General features: G+C 45.2%; 1 protein-coding gene across 1 annotated transcript in view; it reads left to right on the top strand.

Moving 5' to 3' along the window:
* The first annotated feature begins 304 nt into the window (after positions 1-304).
* The window catches only part of LOC138565827 (uncharacterized), a 235,520-nt gene continuing 216,700 nt past the window's right edge, over positions 305-19,124 (top strand). Inside the window, exon 1 of the mRNA XM_069643009.1 lies at positions 305-449. The gene's annotated coding sequence lies outside the window, so the exon portion shown is untranslated. The remainder of the gene's footprint in view (positions 450-19,124) is intronic.

The following is a 19,124-nucleotide window of genomic DNA, read 5'->3' as shown; positions in this document are numbered from 1 at the left end:
AGCACGTATACGCCCCCGGGCACTAATGAAACAGTATGTACCGGTTATGTCTGTCACACGCATAAGTTGTGCACTTTTCACTTTGCATTACCTTTTTTTGCACACTCCTACACGTTCGCTTGATACTCTCTACTTGCTCTCATATTTCTGATCTCCTACCCCCTTTACTTGTCCATTCCACGGTGTAGTCAGTGTCCCCCTCCAGTGCACGCGTCTGATTGGCCCCCTTCAGTCTGGGCCATTGTCAACTTCTGGTTTCTAGGAGAAGCGGGAGGTCACGTGATGCAAACAGTGCTGAGCCGGCTGCAAGAGGCTTGAGAGGAGGAGGAGGAGGAGGAGGCAGGTGGACGCTGCAGACCTGTCCCGCTTCCAGGCCCGACAAAGTGTTGGCAATAGTTGCTTTTCTTCCCTTTCCCATAGCTTCAAGCAGAGCTACAGCTGGTCAGATGGTGAGTGACTTTTAACTTTCCTTTCATAATGTCTATAGGTACTTTATTACAGAACCCTATAAGAGAACTTGTTTTAGTGGTAGGTGGACAACTGGTACACTCCCGGGTACAAGATAATAGAAAGCAATGGGGTAGGTGGTTACACAGCACCCGAGAACAGACGTACGGTGGGAGAAATCATGTGATTAGCTCTGTAATGAAGGATATTGGTTGTTGAATGTGTGTGTGTATTTTGAAATGGGTCAAACACGTCTTGGTTGCCTGATATCTATCTATCTTTTGCGGAAGAGGAGTTTAGTTCCGCATGTTAACAAATTGTGTGATCTTGGGCAGCGCTTCCAATTTTAGTGTGCAATGTCTACGTGGCTGGTTTAAGATTCATATAAAGAAAGACGCTTTTTAATTTTCACATGTCCGTCTTTTTCCTGACAGTGAATGTCTGTAAAACCAATTTTTGTAAAAGGTTGGACAGATAAAAAGGCATCCTCCTATTTTATAATGAAAACAAATGAGAAAGTGCAGCAACACGACTTACCGCCTGTAAATAGTTGACCGGATGACTCCGTGTCAGTGTCACTAGGACACCACTTTTGCAGCCCCGGGCTGAGTTCAACAAACAAAAGGATTCTGGGAGTTGTAGTCTCGGTTAACTTCCATTGAACAACTTTCATTTAAGTACTGGGTCAAATGATTTAAAAGAAGCCGGGACTGGAAAGGAGGATGTTCGTCTGGTCACCATACCTCTCCTGGAGGATGTGGATAACCCTTTGTGGACAGTGGTATTGCCCCCTTAAATCAGTTTTTAATCAGTTATGGAGTAATAATGCATGGCAAAGTTCAAAGGTCATCAAGTGAGGTTATCTTTCAAAACAAAATATCATTGGGGAAAGGGCATTAGGGTCTTTACAGTTTCCAGGTCCGGAAGAATTGCTGGTAAAATTGCTGGTAAATTAGTGGGGCCACTGACTTACCTCCAGGCCGGAGCTGCTGGTAAATCCGGCCCCCACTGGCATAAAATTGCAGCAATTACCGGCACCGGTAATTGCATCAACCCCCTCCATGGAATGGGCATTTACCAGCATTTCTGCCACCTGGAATATCCTGGTAATATCGGCATATCACCCTGCGGAAACGCTCGGGTCAGTTTGCCCGTATCTAGACGAAATTACCGGTGGGATACCGGCAAACTATCATGAACCCCATTGTTTTTCACCCACTAACCAGCACTTTTCCCACATGTTCTAGGACTGGAGTTTATTTATATAATTGTACCAAGTAGGCCTTAAAAAAGCCAGAAATGAATGTACGGAAACCTCTAGAAACGTTTCAGAGTGACTTCCACATGAGATTTGTGTTAAGTGCTCCCTTCCACAGGGAAGAACGAGCATGGAATTGCAAGCACTTCAGGAAGAGCCGCGGGCATAGCTCAGTCGGCTGAGTCTGGTGGGGAACATGCACGTCTCAGAATTGAATACAGCGGCCGACTCAGCCTTTCATGACCTCAGTGTCGCTAAAATGAGTGACTCTGGGACGGCTCATAGAGTGCCATAGGACTGTTAGTAACACGACTAAATGAAATATGAACTGCTAGTCATATAATAGTAAAAGCAAATTTGAGAAGAGGTTTCTAAAGTTATTATTAATTAATGAGGCTGTGCCACTCTAGCGTGCCACCTATTGTAAATCAATAAATATTATTCTTTATGTTAATGTATGCAGATTTGAGCCTAGTTGGCACATCACTGCCAGTTTACACCATGTCCCGTTATCAAATGACCCTGTGGCCGCTTAGCAGCTCATTGACAGTTTAAGTAATGTCAGGTCACATTTCCTGTATACTTACGTCATAAGCACGTCATTGCTAGTTTATAGCATGGCCAGTTGTGCATAACTTCATTTTCATGCTGCCCCCCCATCATGGCTAGTGTCGTTTGTGGTCAATTAACCCATTATTGACCTTGCTCAACTGTCCTCTCCCACCTCATGGCTGGTTTCCATTATGGCCACCTAAACCATTGCCTCTGCACTGGAACTCCCTTCCTCTCGCAATCCGCTCCACCCCGACCGTCTCCTCATTCCGCACTTCCCTTAAATCTCTCCTCCTCCATTCTCCTCCTTGAACCCCCCCCTGCATCCTCTCCCTCCTTATTCTTTCCCCTTGACTATCTCTCTCCCCTCTCCCACCTCCCCTCTCTCTCCCTTCCCTTTCCCTCCTCCAACTCATCACCACCCCTACCCCCCCTTTCCCCTTCAGTTAATTGCTCTTTTCACTGTTTTCTTGAATGATTCGTATTGTAATTTTGCTTCCACCGTTATATTGTTTGTTTTTATGTATTAAGTTGTTCCACTGTACAGCGCCTTGGTGTAAGGCTCTTTATAAATCAAGAAATACAAATAACTGTGCTCTCCCAGCAGGTGTTTCCTTCTATCGCTTCTTGAGAAAGGAGGGAGGCCAATGCTCACCCTGGTGGTCTCGGTCCTCGGTGGGCATTAAGGCTGCAATAGCAGTGGGCACAGCACGAAAGCCTGTGCCCACCAGGCAGTGTCTACTGTTGGCTGGCAGGGTGGCTGGGGTGGGCAGAGCTGCCGGATGCGCAGTCACCCTGTAACAGGCTTCTCAGCGGGGCCTCTGACATGTTTATTGCTTGTGTATCACAGGGCGATGACCCACTTTGGACTGGTATTAGTGCTGAAGCAGGGAACAGATGTGTGGTGGTTGGTGGGCCAGTGAAGTGACTGGGCTTCACACTGGTGAACCGTCAGAAGATTGCACTGTTGGAACACAACAGCCCACATTCTGTTTTCTTTCCAGCACTTAAACATCACGAATCGGGTCATTACACCTGAGTGGCGAACTGTCGCACTAGCACACTTGCCAAATATGGCTGACCTGCGCACTAGTGCAGTAGAAAACCTTGCAGAATCATTATCACTGGAACTGTCAGCATAACACATGTGGAAATTGCGCCAGACTTAACACTCGTGCAAGTCCCTTTCATTGTGTCCCTTATAATGACTCTTCAAACTGCAACATAAAGGTATTCTCTGGGACACATTGTAAACATGCCCCTTATGCGTACTATTTGCACATGACACATCATGATATGACATCTCATGGCATGACAATTAATGACATGTAATGATATTGCATGATAGATCACGTCGTATGTCATATCATGTTATGTCAGGTTCTGGTTGGTTCAGGACATTTCATGTTATCTCTCGAATGTGCAATCACGATGGCAAAACACAGCTACATAGCATGTCGTGCGCTGCATTTGTACATCATGCCATGTCAATATATGTTACATCATGATATCTAATGGCATGACATGATGTTCCCAGTAAGCTTGGCATCCACACTAATTTCCCAGTAATCTTGACATGGCCGGTCATTTTTAAAGTTTGACATTCCAAATAAAATGCCAGCTTGATAGTCCAAGTAAACCTGACATTTCTAGTAAGCTCTCAGTTTGACATTTCCCATAACCTCAAGATTCCCAGTAAACCTGCAATTTCACAGTTTAGTGTTGTAGTCCGGCAAGCCTCAGTGCCTTGAAACTACTATGGCTAAAACGGGCACAGCATAAAAGCCTATAACATTACATTATGAGTAAGCTCCAAGTTAGACATTCCCATTAAGCATCAAGCTTAATGGGACTGTCAAAGTGGGATCTTACTGGCAATGCAATGGCATGCCATGGCCTTTTAGCATTTCTTTATCATGTTATAGTATCGTGAATTGGTAGCCAGTGAGGGGGGTGTGGTGCTCTCCCAGCTGATGGGGAGGCTCAGAATGCGGGCATTACCAGACGGTGATCACGCCGCCCTGGGTCTCCTCAGGGCTGGCAGCCGCCATATCCCCTCGCCGGAGAATGAGGTAAGTGGCTACCCCTCCCCTCCTGCACCCCCCTTTACCTAATATTTCCTTCCCCCGCCCCAATTAACTTAAACCGTTCCTGATCGGGAGCGGACATGCCGGGTAGACGTCTGATCCCGGCGCCTCCGCTCCTGCCATGGAAAGGGAAAAAGGACTATGAGCCTCATTACAAGTTTGGCGGTAGCCTTGCCGGTAAAACCAGCAGACTGCTGCCAAACTTGCAATATTTTGCAGCACCCGTGAATGCGCAATTACCGGGGTATTCTGGCTCCACCGGACCCGGTAATTGCCCATTTGGGGTTGCCAGAAAAAAGATGCTCCCCATTCCCATTCGGCCCCATAGGGTTGAATGGGAATGGGGAGGTCGGATGCACGGTGCTGGTGCATGCGGCATGCTGTGCTCGCGGGGGGCCTTTCTGCCCACCAGGCCCGACCTGGCGGGCAGAAAGGCACCCGCGAGCACAACTCGTAGTTTGCTGGTCCGGGAACTACAGTACCGGCAAGCTTACCGGTAATTCCAATGTCTGCCATGGAAAGGGAGAATTGACTATGTTCTCCCTTCCTTGGCAGCCATTTTTATAACCTTTCTTTTCTCTGTTGCCGCATTTTGCAACAGAGAAAAGAGAATGCTCTTAGTACCCGGGTCGTACAGGCTGGGGTACTAATAGCAATAAGTCCCGAGCAATCGGGGCATTACTTCAGGTAATGCCCCGGGGCTTTTGTTAAGGCCCTCGCTTAGCTCGACCTGAACTATGGGCAACAGGGAATGACCTCGTGATAATGCCCCCCCCCCCCCCCCCCCAGGCTCGGGGCTTATTGCCTAAATGGCAAATCGTACCATATCATAACATGACATATATGATTATATATCTATGGCACTATGTTATATCGTGAGATAACATTTTATGGTGACATAGTGTTACTTGACTGATCATGACTTGACATGTCCTAACATAACCTATGACATAACATATTCCTGACATGATATATCATGATATGACATATCATGGAATGACGTCACTTTCTGATTTCCGTTTTACAGATTTGTACTCATAAATGCAGACGAGATTCACAGTGTTTTATTTCAGTATTTATTTATACAAAATGGGCGAAAAACAGAAATGCAGGTGTCTTGGTTCAGTCTTTAAGTTGTTACTCAAGGATTGCAGCTTAATGGGTGCACAAAGGAACACAATAGAGAGGAATTAATTTCCCTTTAAGCTGTTTAAATAGCTGCAGGTAGATTAGTTACATATCAAAAAATAAATGTGGATAAACACAGATAAAATGACTACAATATAAGTATGGATAAATACAGACGGAAATAGTGAAACAAATAAACACCATACAACCCTGAGCCTTAATTACGATGATGCATAGAACGTGACATGACTTATTGTGACATGACATATTAAAGCACACCATTATATGCCCAGTGCTTTAAGTGGGCCGGGGCCTGCCGGGGCCGGGCCCCGGCAGTCTCCAAAAAGTGGGGCTGAGCCGGGGCCCCACCACACCATGGCAAGACGCATTATCCCACCGCGGCCGCAGCCGCGACGGGAGATGCGCCCGCCACTTTAACGTCAGGCAAGCTGACAGAAGTGCCAGCCAGGCACAGCGTTCCGTCAGTCACTGTAACGTTCTCTGATGACCCCTCATCTGAGGGGCCATCAGAGGAAGCTTGAGTCCCTTAGTTTTCCCTCGCCAGGTCACTGACCCTCAGCGAACCCGTGGGCTCCCTGATCTAATCTGCAGATTAGATCAGGGAGCCCACGGGTTCGCAGAGGGTGAAAGACACCTCGGGCTCCGTGATCTGTCTGCTCTGAGCAGAGATCACTGAGCCCGAGGCGCCTTTCTGCTTTGGCAAGGCTTTATAAAAGATGCCTTCAACTGTGTACGTTTAAGCCGTCTTTTATAAACGTAGACATATTTCTATGTTTATAACAGACGGCTTGAATCGTACACAATTCAAGGCATCTTTTATATAGCTTTGTCGACGGACAAAGTCACCTTGGGTTTTGTCCATCCTCAACGCTTTATAAAAGATGGCTACGTTTCAAGCCGTCTTTTATAAACATATCTATGTTTATAAAAGGCAGCTTGAAAAGTACACAAACCATAGTAAGGTAAGCACACAAGTGTGCGTAACTTACTATGGTTTGTGCCCTTACAAGCCACCTTGTATAAACATAGAAATATGTAACATTGCTGTGTATATAAAAGAAGGCTTGAAAAATCACACACCATAGTAGTACGCATACAAGCATATAGATGCTCACATACATTTATATATTTGTTTGCGCACCTTACTATGATTTGTGCACTTTTAGGCCACGCCCGCAATGGAAGCCACGCCCCCAAACGAGGGCCCCCCCTCAATTTTTTACCCCACTTAAAGCACTGTATATGCCTCATGATATGACATGCCCTAAATCATCATTAGCTACTTCTTTTTAGTGGCCTACATCTCACTTTACAGATGCTCCAGAGCAAGGTGCGCAATATAAATAAACAAATACAAATGTCCCTTTTGGAAAGTCTACCTATCCCTATGCCAGTATGCACTTGTCCTAGTTGGCGCTGATGTTCCGCCTATCTAAGACAGGGATAGAGAAGAGTCTTTCCCTGGCCTATCTCACTACTTGACTACTTCTAATATACCCTTTCGGAAATCAAAACTATTAATTACTTCCTTATAGAGAAAATAACTTAAAATTCAAAAGTTTACATATATGTCAACAATTCTCGAAGCGGTATTAGTCTGCTATTTATTTTTTTAAAAAACAACACTTGCTTTTGCCCAAGCTCTCAATTGATCTGATGGTCTTGGGGGTCCAGGATTATAACCTGAACCTCTAAAAATGTGGTCGACCGGTTTCGGCGAGATTGGCTTAAGTCTGACCACCTTCTTCAGGACATTGTTCCAGTTTCCAGACTGGGAACACAAATATTCTTTTTCAGGGACTCTGTCCATTTCTTTGGGATTAGTCTCTTCTTCTTTATGAATCCTGCATGGGGACACAACATAAAATAGGGGGCTGTCACTGTCTACAGTATCCTAATAGGCATACTACGATAGATCAACTTTCTTCTTACCATTGATGTCAATGGGCTACGGTCTCTGCGGTTGGTCCACTTTTCATGATTTGGTTCTGTAGAAAAACATATAGGTATAGGTGTAGGTGTACACATTGTGCTATATTCTGTTTTTCACTTTGTGTCATGCATCATATCGATACTAAGCCTCTATGTGTGTCTTACCAGTGACTTCTGTATCTCTCTTCAAATAGTTGCTGAATTACATTTCCTTGTTGATAATGACGGGGTCATCAACATAGAAAACAGACTTCTCAGAAGTACCAAATGGCACCATACGCAAGTTAGGTTTTCTTTTTAATCTTACACACTCTTAGTACCCGCATCGAAAATACACGGGTGCTAACAGTGATATACCCTTGGTGGCGGGCTGACTGCCACTGGTAATTGTTGGCAGCTGACAGTAATGGACCCTTACTTCGCTCGGCCCCTTAACTTGGGTGGCAGGTTCGGCCTGCCCCCTCGGGTTACATCGCCTCAGTGAAGTTGCCAAGTGCAATACACCAACCACTGAGAATAGTGAGAATAGATTTAACACACTGGATTTTGGATCCTTAGTGAATGTTTCCAAGTGCACAAAACCAGTGACATTGGGAAAAGGTGAGAAACCTGCACTGAATTGGTAACCTGCAGTCAAGGTTTACAAGTTCACAACACCAGCAAACAAATATTGGCAGAAAATGCAGAGAGATGCTCAATATTCTGCAACCTGTCAGGAGGTTGGTCAGTCTCTCTGCATCTTGGATCTTGGAAGTGCACAACGCTAGCAAAGTACCATTGCCAGAAAAGAGAGGAAGTGGCATGATGCAGAAAAGAGTAAAACTTGCATTGCGTTTTGGAACCTGGAGTTAATGCTATAAAGTGTACAACAATAGTTAAAAAAAAAGTTAAAAATAAAAGCATTGTAAGAAACATTTACACTGAGTAAATAGAGATTACTCCTCGATGCACACTACAGCTTGGGCTGAAGGTCAACCAGTGCGTAACATCATGACTGGGGTTTTGCAAGAATGAGGAGGACTGTGGTCTAATCTTCAGTCTTAAATGTGTTGTAACAAAGATCTGCAGACATTTCAGGTAAGGTCCTGCTGTATTCTCATTACTCTTAAATCCATGAGTTGCATGAGAGGAACTCACTGTCTACCACCACCCAGGCTACATCTACCAACTGCTTGGGTTGGAACGCCAGCACCATAGCATTCCTTCACTCCTACATCAGCATTCTCACCTTCCACCATACTCTCTGACCTCATGCATTCTAGACTAGCTTGTGGAGTGCTTTGCTGGATGGAAGGATACATAGCAAGTGAATGTTTCTAAGATGTGCATGTAGTATTTTACTGTATAGAGTGGTGAGTTAGGAATGTGTGGTGAGCTAGAATAGAATATGGAGAGTATCTTGCAGGTGTAAGAAACAAGGCAGCGGATTGTCTTTTAAGGTTGAGGAATGTGATGGAAGATGAGGATGATGAGGAAGACGAGGAAGAGCAGGTTTTGAATGTCAATTAAGAAGTGGTATCAGAAATTGAGAGGCGTGAGGCTATGTTAACAGATGTGGTGATGGTCAATGTCAAGGAGACACTTGAGGTTGGTTTAAAGAGTAATCAAATTAAAAAAGGGGCAGTTTCTGATGCCATTATACATGTATTTGATGAGCTTCTAATAAAAGAAGGTTTGGTTTTGAGGGGAGACAAGTTGTTTCGTCCGATAGGAGTTGGGGAAAAAAATCTTAGAGATGGCCCATGAAGGACACCAGGGAAAGGCCAAAACCAAACAACTGTTAAGACGAGACTATTGGTGGTCAAGTATGGATATGCAGGTTGAAAGAGTTGTCCTGGAGTGCACAGAGTGTGAAGGCACTGCCAAAGGGTATGCTGCAGGAGTAGAATCCATGACCTTGATGTCTATTTCTTCCATGCCTTGGGAATGAGTGGGTTTAGACATGTTAGGGCCTGTGAGGTCTCATGGATTGCTCAAATATTGTGTTGTGTTAGTAGACATGCTGTTGCATTGGGAAGAGATTACGTGGGTGCAAAATCTATGTACCAGAGACATCATTAAATTTCTTGATGAGATTTTCAGAAGGGAAGGATGTCCTAGCACTGCTATTACGGATAATGTTTTCCAACTAATTTCCAAGGAAATGGGTGTGTTTAAAAAAATAAATGGTACAGAACACAAAACCAGTTCCATATATCATCCTGAAACAAATGGTATTGTTGAGAGATTCAATTGGGTGATTAAAGAGAGTATTAAGTCCACCAACTCAAAAGGTTTTGATTGGAAGAAAGCTGCTGAAGACACAGTTGTGGCTTATAGGTTTACCCCTCATACCACCACTGCAGTATCTCTCTTTGAAGTTTTAAGGGGAAGGAAGCCCAATAGCACACTGTGTTTGGCCTGGTTAGGAAGAGTATGTTTGAAAAACATTGATTTGGACATTATCAAAAGTAACGTTGGCGAGATTCCAAGATAGCTGCTATACAGAGAGCACCATAATCGGAACCAAGAAAGTGATTTTTTAACTAATTCACCCTGCCCAGGTGAATCGTGCGTCCAAGAGAGAGCCTGCGCAGGAAAGCTAGCAAGCCATTCCCTGATGCTTAGTCGAGGACAGGATAAAGGAGGATCCTGACATGTCTGTCAGCAAAGTGGCCTGCAAGGGAGCGGCATACAGGCGGACTGCATAGAAACTCGCCGACCTGCCGGCAAGAGCCAATTCGAGGAGCGCATATCCGATTATGGAGTCCCGGGACCCAAGTAAAGCTTGAGGGTATGGGGATAGAGGACCAGAAGCTTCACTGATCGGCTGGGGGAAAAACAATCGCCTATGAAACAACCATTGCCTGGAGTGGAACACCAGAGGAAGGCTGCGAGTAGCAGGGTAAGGCAAGGGGCCCAGATTAGGGAAGAGAACAGTGTGCCGGCCGGCAGAGGAACTTGCACAATCCTCCACAGCCCAGCAGATAAACACAGTCCAGCGGATAATTGCAGTGCACAGCCGTGGGGCCACATACTGCATAGTGGGAGAAGAAAAGGCACGCCGTGATTCCAGCAGCAGCGACAACTGAGACCGGGTCACCTTCCATTACACTGATAGAGACACTCCCTCCCCCTGAACACAAAGATCTGGGGGAACCCTTTAGGGGAAGACTAGCCTGGAGCAAAGCCTGAGGAGACAAAGGCAACCTACACATTAGAGACTTGACCAGCTTTCCAGGAGGGACCATATCAAAATCAAGGACAGAAGACCCCACATTTACCAGAAAAGGCACAAAAAAGCCCCAAGAAACTAGTCTCCAGAAGATGTGGTGGCGTGAAATGAACTCCCCTCCACTGAACGAAAATAGCCAGGTACAAATCGACCAAGGGGGACCTAAGCCGCCTGGTACCAAGGAACAGGCAATGACATATTCAGTCCACAAGCAATTTTTGACTGACTTTGGGAACAAAATTGCATCCACAGTCCAAAATCTAATGGACAAAATGAGAGAGGACTTTGCAGAAAAATTGCAAGATATCAAGAGGGACGTAAGCAAAATGGAGGAAACAATGGACACCAATGAGAGAGTGCTTCAAGACCTATCGGAGGACTCTAGGAAGACAGACATGTTGGTGGAACAATTAGTGATCACGACGCACAATCTTGAATGCGAGAGTTCAGAGTGGGACCACACAGAAATGAGCCGGGGGAAGACCAAGAGACGTCCTGGCAACCCTACATGAATACGCCATGAAAGAAAAGATTCTGGCAGCGGCAAAGAAGGCAAATCAAATAACTTACAATGGGTCAGACATATATATAAATTTTTTAGGACCTATGCCAAACAACGCCCATTAAAAGGAAGCAAATGGCCCCTGTCACCAGGGTCCTTCGTGATAAAGACATCCGGTATCGATGGACCTTCTTCTTCGGGATGGTCTTTGAATGGCAAGGGAAACTTCGGCGGATTGGCTCGTATGAGGAAGGAGCACGACTCCTGGGCATCAAAGAAGAGGACCAACCGGTGAACGAATCCAGAGCAAGCAGCCAGAATAAACCAAGGAACTGGGAATGGTCCATGACAAGACCAAAAATAAATAAGAGGTGGTATCAACCCCACCTGAAAGGCCCACCTACCTGAAGAAGATGGCCAGACCCTGATATGTGTAAGAGACTCACAAGGGGGAAAAGGGTAATGAGGGACAAGGGGGAAAGCCTGGGGAGGGCGATTAACGAGGGATAGGTAGGGGTTCTGAGGGTGTGGCTGGAAGATGGATCCTGGAAGGGGTTTGAGAGAACACGCTGGAGGGAGCAAAGGGCCCAATCCTCGAGGAGGCGATTTGAGGGGGGATAGAGGCCGGTTGGGCACTACCAGTGCAGGTGGGGATGGGACAAATGGGAAGGAAGGTGGGAGGGGAGGTGAGGGGGAGAAAGGGCAGGAGGAAGGGAGCCGGGAGGGGGAGTCAACCATGAAAAAGGGGGGAGACACAGAAAAGCAAAGCATGCCTTCAAAAAGGATAGACTCAAAAGCCTAGGCATAATTTCTCTGAATATAAAGGGGTTAAACCTCCCATTGAAGAGGAATACATTGGAAAGGTACATTACGTAGAGAGGGACTGGACATAATAACACTACAGGAGACCCACGTACAGACCCGGGACAGGGATTGGATGATATTACAAGGCTTCCCCCAAATGTATCAGCCCACAGAAAAGAGAAGGCGGGAGTGCTGATAGCGACACAGAAAGACCTTGACTTTAAAGTGACCGAGATGGACAAGGACACTCAAGTGAGTTAACTAGCATTACATTTAAAAGGGAGGTTAGAGGGCTACATGATAGCAACCCTTTACACTCCTAATAGGGGTCAAGACACCTTCATTCAACGAGTCCTGGTCAGATTGGAGAAATTTGCAGAGGGCCCTATAATTCTAACAGGAGAATTTCATTTGGCCTCGGACCCAGAAAAATACAGATCCACGAAAAACAAGTGCGCCCAAGGGAAACCATCGAAAGAAAGAATGAATTGAGAAAGTGGAGAGGGAGCTTTGGTTGACATATGGAGGGAAAGTGAATGCGATAGCGAAGGGTTCAAATTCTTCTCCCATGCCCACGGATCTTCATCACCATCACTCATAGACTAAGTGTGGGCATCCGTGACGCTTTTGGGATGTGTAAGGGCCTTAGAGGTAGGGGCAATAACCCTCTCAGACCATGCACCCCTGTCATTGCAATTGAGCAGAGAGATAGGGCTCCCAGGACTCTGGAAATGGAGGTACCCAGGATTCCTGTCTTGGGATGAGGTTTTGAGGAATGAGCTGAGTGAGGGGATTAAAAGCTTCTTTGAGGACAATAGTATAGGTGATACAACAGAGCAGATGAGCTGGGATGCCTTTAAGGCTACAATTAGGGGGAACATCATTGCTATAAAAGCCTTCAGGGATAGGGAATTAAGATTGCTAGAAAGAGACTTGAAGGAAAAGCTGAAGATTTTAATGACTAAGATGGGTGTGGGAGCACGTGGGGAAAATCAGAAAGGAGTATAGAGCTATAAAAAGTCAATTGGAAATTATACAGGCAAAATCAGCAGAACAATCACTACTGTTTCTAAAACGGAAGTATTGCATCAAGACCAATAAACCCGATAGACTTTTGGCCAGAATGCTGAGAAAGCAAGAGAAGGCCAGAACTATTACAAAAATAAAGGGGGGGCGGATCAGTACGGACACCAAAGACATTACCCGGGAGTTTTCAAGGTTTTACTCAGAGCAATATGGCTCCGCACATCCTAGTGAACAATGTCAACAAGACTACATAGGAGCAAGAGAAATGGCTCAAATATCTTATCTGGAAAAAGAAGCGTTAGATGGAGAAATCACAGCGGACAAGGTGCGAAGGGTCATTGTCACCCTACCCACCAATAAATCCCCTTGCCCAGATGGGTTTAGTGCAGAATTGTATAGGTCTTTGAGGGAATCTGTGATCCCGTTCCTGGTCCCACTTCTCAACGACTTGGGTGAAAAAATGGAAAAGTTACAGCATCTATGGAAGAGGCTAAAGTAGTACTACTCCGAAAAGAAGGCAAAGATCTAACCATCTGTGGTTCTTGCAGTCCGATAGCCCTAATCAACGTGGATGCAAAGATTTTTACAAAGGTCTTGGCAAACCGCATGAATAAAATCCTACTAAAAATAATTGACCCAGATCAGTCGGGGTTCATCAGGAAAGAGAAGCATTAGAAGGAGAAATCACAGCGGACGAGGTGCGAAGGGTCATTATGATCCTACCCAACAATAAATCCCCCAGCCCGGATGGGTTTAGTGCAGAATTGTAAAGGTCGTTCAGAGAATCTGTGATCCAGGTTTCTGGTCCCGCCTCTCAATGACCTGTGTAAAAAGGGAAAAATTACAGCACATATCAAAGAGGCTAAAGTAGTACTACTCCCAAAAGAAGGCTAAGATCTAACCATATGTGGTTCTTGCAGGCCGATAGCCCTTATCAACGTAGATGCAAAGATTTTTTCAAAGGTCTTGGCAAACCGCCTAAATAAAATCCTACCAAAAATAATTGACCCAGATTAATCAGGGTTCATCAGTGGCAGGCAGATAAGCGATAATACAAGGAGGATAGCTCACTTTATAGCAAAGGCCAACAAAAGGAAATTGCAGCGATTTTAGTTAGTCTAGATGCCGGAAAGGCCTTCAACAGGGTGGAGTGGGGGTTTCTGTTCACAGCAATTAAGTAAATGGGCTTTGGGAAAACATTTCTAACGAGGGTCAGAACCCATCATTGAGATTGGCAACACATTTCCAGCTATCCAAGCCCATTAAGGTCCAGAGGGCTACTAAACAGGGATTCCCCTCTTTCCCCCCTGCAATCTACTTGGAACCACTTTTGGCAGCAAGACAAGCAAATGGGGCGATAGAAGGGATTCCATTTGGGGCAACGGTCCATAAGACAGTTGCTTTCGCAGACGACATACTGCTGACATTGACGAATCCAGAGGGCTAACCCAGGGCAATGGAGATGGAAATCTTGCGGTTCGGAACGGTAGCTGGCCTGAAATTAAATCCACAAAAAACAGAAATTCTGAATCTCACAATCCCGAGAGAGAGAGAGAAGGGCTCAAGGCTATGCTCCCATACCAATGGGTGGAGAAATCCATAACCTACATAGGAATAAAGCTAACAAGAACCTTGAATGAGCTCCTGGGAGCCAACTACCTGCCCTTGCTGGAAGTACTGAAGAACAAACTAATCGATTAGTGACCACTAACAATAACCTGGATGGGCAGAATCAATGTTATTAAGATTATTAACCACAGTTGCTGTATTACTTTATGACTCTCCCTGTCCAGGTTCCCACCGCCTTCTTCTGGGAAGTGCAAAAATGTATGGGGAGATTTGTCTGGAACAACAAAAGACCAAGGATAGCTAGAAGGGTTATGATGGTGACTGGAAGTAGAGTTGGATTGGCGGAACCAGACCTGAAATCATACTTTATGGCAACACAGATAAGGATAATGAGGGATTGGCTGAAAGATTACCGGCAAAAGTTATGGAGGGCAATGGACAAAGCAGTAACAGAGGACCATTTAGAGGAGGTACTTAGGAAACCAAGGGGAGATAGAAGATACTGAAGGTGGGAGGGGACTCCTGGGATGAGGCAATAAGGCGGGCCCAAATCACTACGTTTCCTTCCCCATATACACCAGTTTTTGGTAACCCAAGTTTTACTCCTGGTTATAGGGATAAGGGCTTTGGGGTATGGTGGGAAGGAGGTTGCCAAAAGATCTGAGATATGTTGAAGGTCCGGAAATTAAAACATTCCCAAATGCAAGGTGGACTAATGAGTGGAAGAAACGGAGAGGGTTAGATACTTCCAAATAAGGCACTGGCTAATACAGCCATTCATGAAGGAAGCAGCAACTCATGGCTTAACCCCTTTCAAGAAATATTTAGTGCCTGAATCATGAGGTAAACACCTAGTGGGGGCACTATATTGTTTTATTAAACAGGGCGAGGAACCAGGGATAAGGAGATATGGCATCCTAGTGAGGTGTTCCGGGCCAGGAGATCGAGGGAACAGAATGGAAGCAATTGTGGGTTCATATTCCCAAGCTAACAAGATCATTACAGATACAGGAAATATGGGTTAAATTCATGTTACAATGTCACCTATCCCCAGATAAAATACACAAATTCTACCCTTCAGTATCTGACCTGTGCTGGAGACAGTGTGAAATGGTGGGTACCTGGAACCATATCTGGTGGGACTGCCCTTTAATCCAGGATTACAGGAAGTTAATATGGGAAGTATTGGGAGAAGCATTGGGCCTGAAGGAAAGAGGCAACATAGGGCTGTCCATTTTTGGGATAGGGGGACAGTGGATGAGCTTTCCTCCAGAGCGGAGCATAAAATATATGTGATTTTGATAACGGTGGAAAATGGAAATCAAAGGATCCTCCAACTGCGCACAAATGGGTGGGAAAAGTTTGGAACTTTGCAGGACTGGAATGGGCCACTTATTTGCTGCAAGGGGATCACCAAGGCTTTGTGGAGGACTGGCTTGGCTTGGTGGACTAAAACCAGGCAATGGGCGAGCATGGGGCTAGTAGGCAGAAGGAAATTGATTGTAATGTAAATAAGGAGGTTTGGACTCTCGGGGGAGTGAGAGGAGGGGTTATGTTATGAAGAAAATTTGTATAAATGGCAATAAAAAGTTATATGGGAAAAAAAGTAACATTGGCAAAGCCAAGTTTACAATAAGTCCCGCATTGATGCCAGGAAGGCCACAAAATAATGTACGGTCAAGAGAGAGGATTGGGTGCAAATAAAACTTCCTCATAGCAGGATGTAAGGAAGTGTGAGTTGGTCAAAACCGATAGAGGTCACTGAAAGGTTACATGGTGCAGTGAAAGTAACAGATGGAAGAGTTTGGAATGTGAACAGAGTATGTAAGTGTGTAAAGAAACCTGTGGGTGCACGAGTTAGGATGGGTGCCAGTACTCCGATCAATTGTGACAGGAAAGGTACTGAGCTACAGAAGTGTGCTGTCCACAAAGAGAAAGATCAGTCAAATGTCAATGGCCATAAAGTAAAGGGTTGGTACAAATGCAGTATTTGGACATTACAAGGGTGTGGAAGAGCCTCGTATTTTAGAGATTATGTGAATAGTCAAAAACTGTTTTTGTTAATCAAATCTGTATTATTAGTATAAACATAGCATTGTTCCATGTACATAGTTCGATTGTGTGACTTCATTGTTTATCAAGTTCCCTAGGTCTTTTCTTGACCAAGTTTCTTTCCAAGTCATTGTTTGTATGTTGTAAAAAAGGAAGATGTGTAGAATGTTACTGTATAAAGTGTTGAGTTAGGAATGTGTGGTAAGCTAGAATAGAATATGAAATGGAGATCTTTAAGAGAAGAGAAATTGCAGTTCTAGGCGTCAGTTTGAGTGTGAGCCATTTATGAATCCAGTAGTATCTGGGGAGCTAATATTGTACTTACAATGAAGAAGACTAAGAAGCTGACCAGAGTCTCCTGATCTTATCAATGCACAATGGAAATCCTTGCCATTCACATTGAATTTGATCAAAATCTAAACAAAAGTATGCACATTTCAGTGTCTCTTCTTATGCAAAGAACACATGACATAACATTGGGACATACGATCCCATGAGATTTAAATGACAAATTCAGACATAACATCCCTAAATTACATACATCATGACGTAACCGATAATGGTATTGACCTAGTCTGCCATCAATTATATCATGATATACCAGCATATTCTGACCTGATGTAATATAACGTTATGGCATACGTGGTATTATGCTATTTCATGGCCTATCTTCATCCTTGTATCATAACATGACATATCATGATAAGGTACATTCTTTTTTTTTTAAAAACATGTTTATTTTAGACCAAGGCAGGACGATTATCATACAGCATAGCAAGACATATAACACCATTTTCAACAATCCCCTTCAACTTGTGCCCTCTCCCCCCGCACCCTCAGTCTGGGGCCCCTTTCAATTGGGCCCCCCGCTCCGCGGGCCTGCCCCCCGTGCTCCCTCCTCAGGAGTCCCCTCGATCCTTCAGGGGCCGCCGGGTATTGATGGGTTTATAGGTTAGGGCGGGGAATCGCTGATCATGCTCCAGTACTGGAGCCCAGATGTTCTGAAAGCGGTGAAGGACTCCTGCCCTTGCCGCGGTTACCTTTTCCGCGATCAGTATGTCCCACAACTTCCCTCACCATTGGGACATAAAAGGGCCAACAGGGGATTTCCAGAAGCGGGCAAGCACAGTTTTACCTGCTAGGAGACATTGGGTCAGCAGTTTCGCTCTGTTCCCGGAGCGTGGGTAGAGCCCGGGATCGGGACCATCAATAGATTGGGTTCGGGCTCCAGCGGGAGCGCCGTCCCAGTGATCTGTTCAATAGTTGACCAGCACACTTTCCAAAATTGATGGATCTTTGGGCATGTCCACCACATATGGAAGAAGGAGCCCGGTTGGGCACACCCTCTCCAGCAGGCATAGTCCACCCGGGGGTTCATATGGTGAAGCCTGAGTTGGGGTAGTACCAACGCAACATGATCTTGTATGCACATTCCTGGTGACACAGGTGGATGAGGAGTGGGCTCAAGCCCAAATATCCACCCCGGTGTGGTCCTCAACCGGGTGTCCCAGGTCGGCGTCCCATTGGGCCATGCATCTGGTTTTTAAAGCTAGAAAGTCTCCCAAGAAGTGTCTATCCAAGGTAGAAATCCTGCCTCGGGATGGGAGGTCCTTGAGTGTTAGTTCGAGGGGGTAAGAGGGCGCGTTACCGCCTGGAGGGTTTGGGGGTGCGAGCACCAATGACGCAGCTGGATTCATGTAAATCTGTCTCTTTCCTGGAGTTGGAACATTTCCTTGCATTGTTCAAATGTGCGGGGTAGGTTCCTGGCATATAGCTGTTCCAGGGTCTCAAGGCCTCCATTTATCCAGTTCTGGAATTTACGAGGGTTCGCCCGGGCGAGAAGGTCGCTTTGTGGAAAATTGGTGATAGGGGGCTCAATCCTCTCGGGATTCCCTTTTGTTTCAGTGCCCAGTCCCAGGAATTCAGTGTGTGTTTGGTCATCAGCAGAAGTCCCTTCCAGCGCTCTCTGAGGGGAGGCGGAATATGTGGAAAAAGCCGCAATAAGGTACATTCTTAAAAGGCGTAGCATGACCTATGACATACCATGACATAACATATCCTATGACTTATCATGACTGCACATATCACGTCAAGGCAAAGTCTGACACATCCTGAGAAGTCAGTAATGTTTAATTGATGACATGTTAGATTCATGCTACCAATGCTTTGCTCTTTGATTTGCATAGCACTCTGTTGATTGGGGGCTAGGTTCACGCTATAAGATTATATAATAATATAATGCCAATCCATGCTATTACATTATTCATGCATTCATTTTATAGCATATCATGATATATAATATGCTATTATGGCATATCATGACATCACACTTCTTGGTACAGCATGCCAAGATGATTTATTGAGACATGGCATATCTCATGACATATTGTGACATGACATGTCATGACTTATCCTGACATTGTATGACACATGAACAAACAAAGAGCCCTTGTGTCCCATGCACACCATGGTGTCAGAATACTGGCTAGGAAAACTTATAGAAGAAAACACACAAGTCACTTCAAAACCAAT

The sequence above is a fragment of the Ambystoma mexicanum genome, chromosome 2p (assembly GCF_040938575.1).
Source record: "Ambystoma mexicanum isolate Mex_15411 chromosome 2p, UKY_AmexF1_1, whole genome shotgun sequence".
Taxonomy (NCBI): domain Eukaryota; kingdom Metazoa; phylum Chordata; class Amphibia; order Caudata; family Ambystomatidae; genus Ambystoma; species Ambystoma mexicanum.
This window is presented reverse-complemented; position numbering and strand designations above follow the sequence as displayed.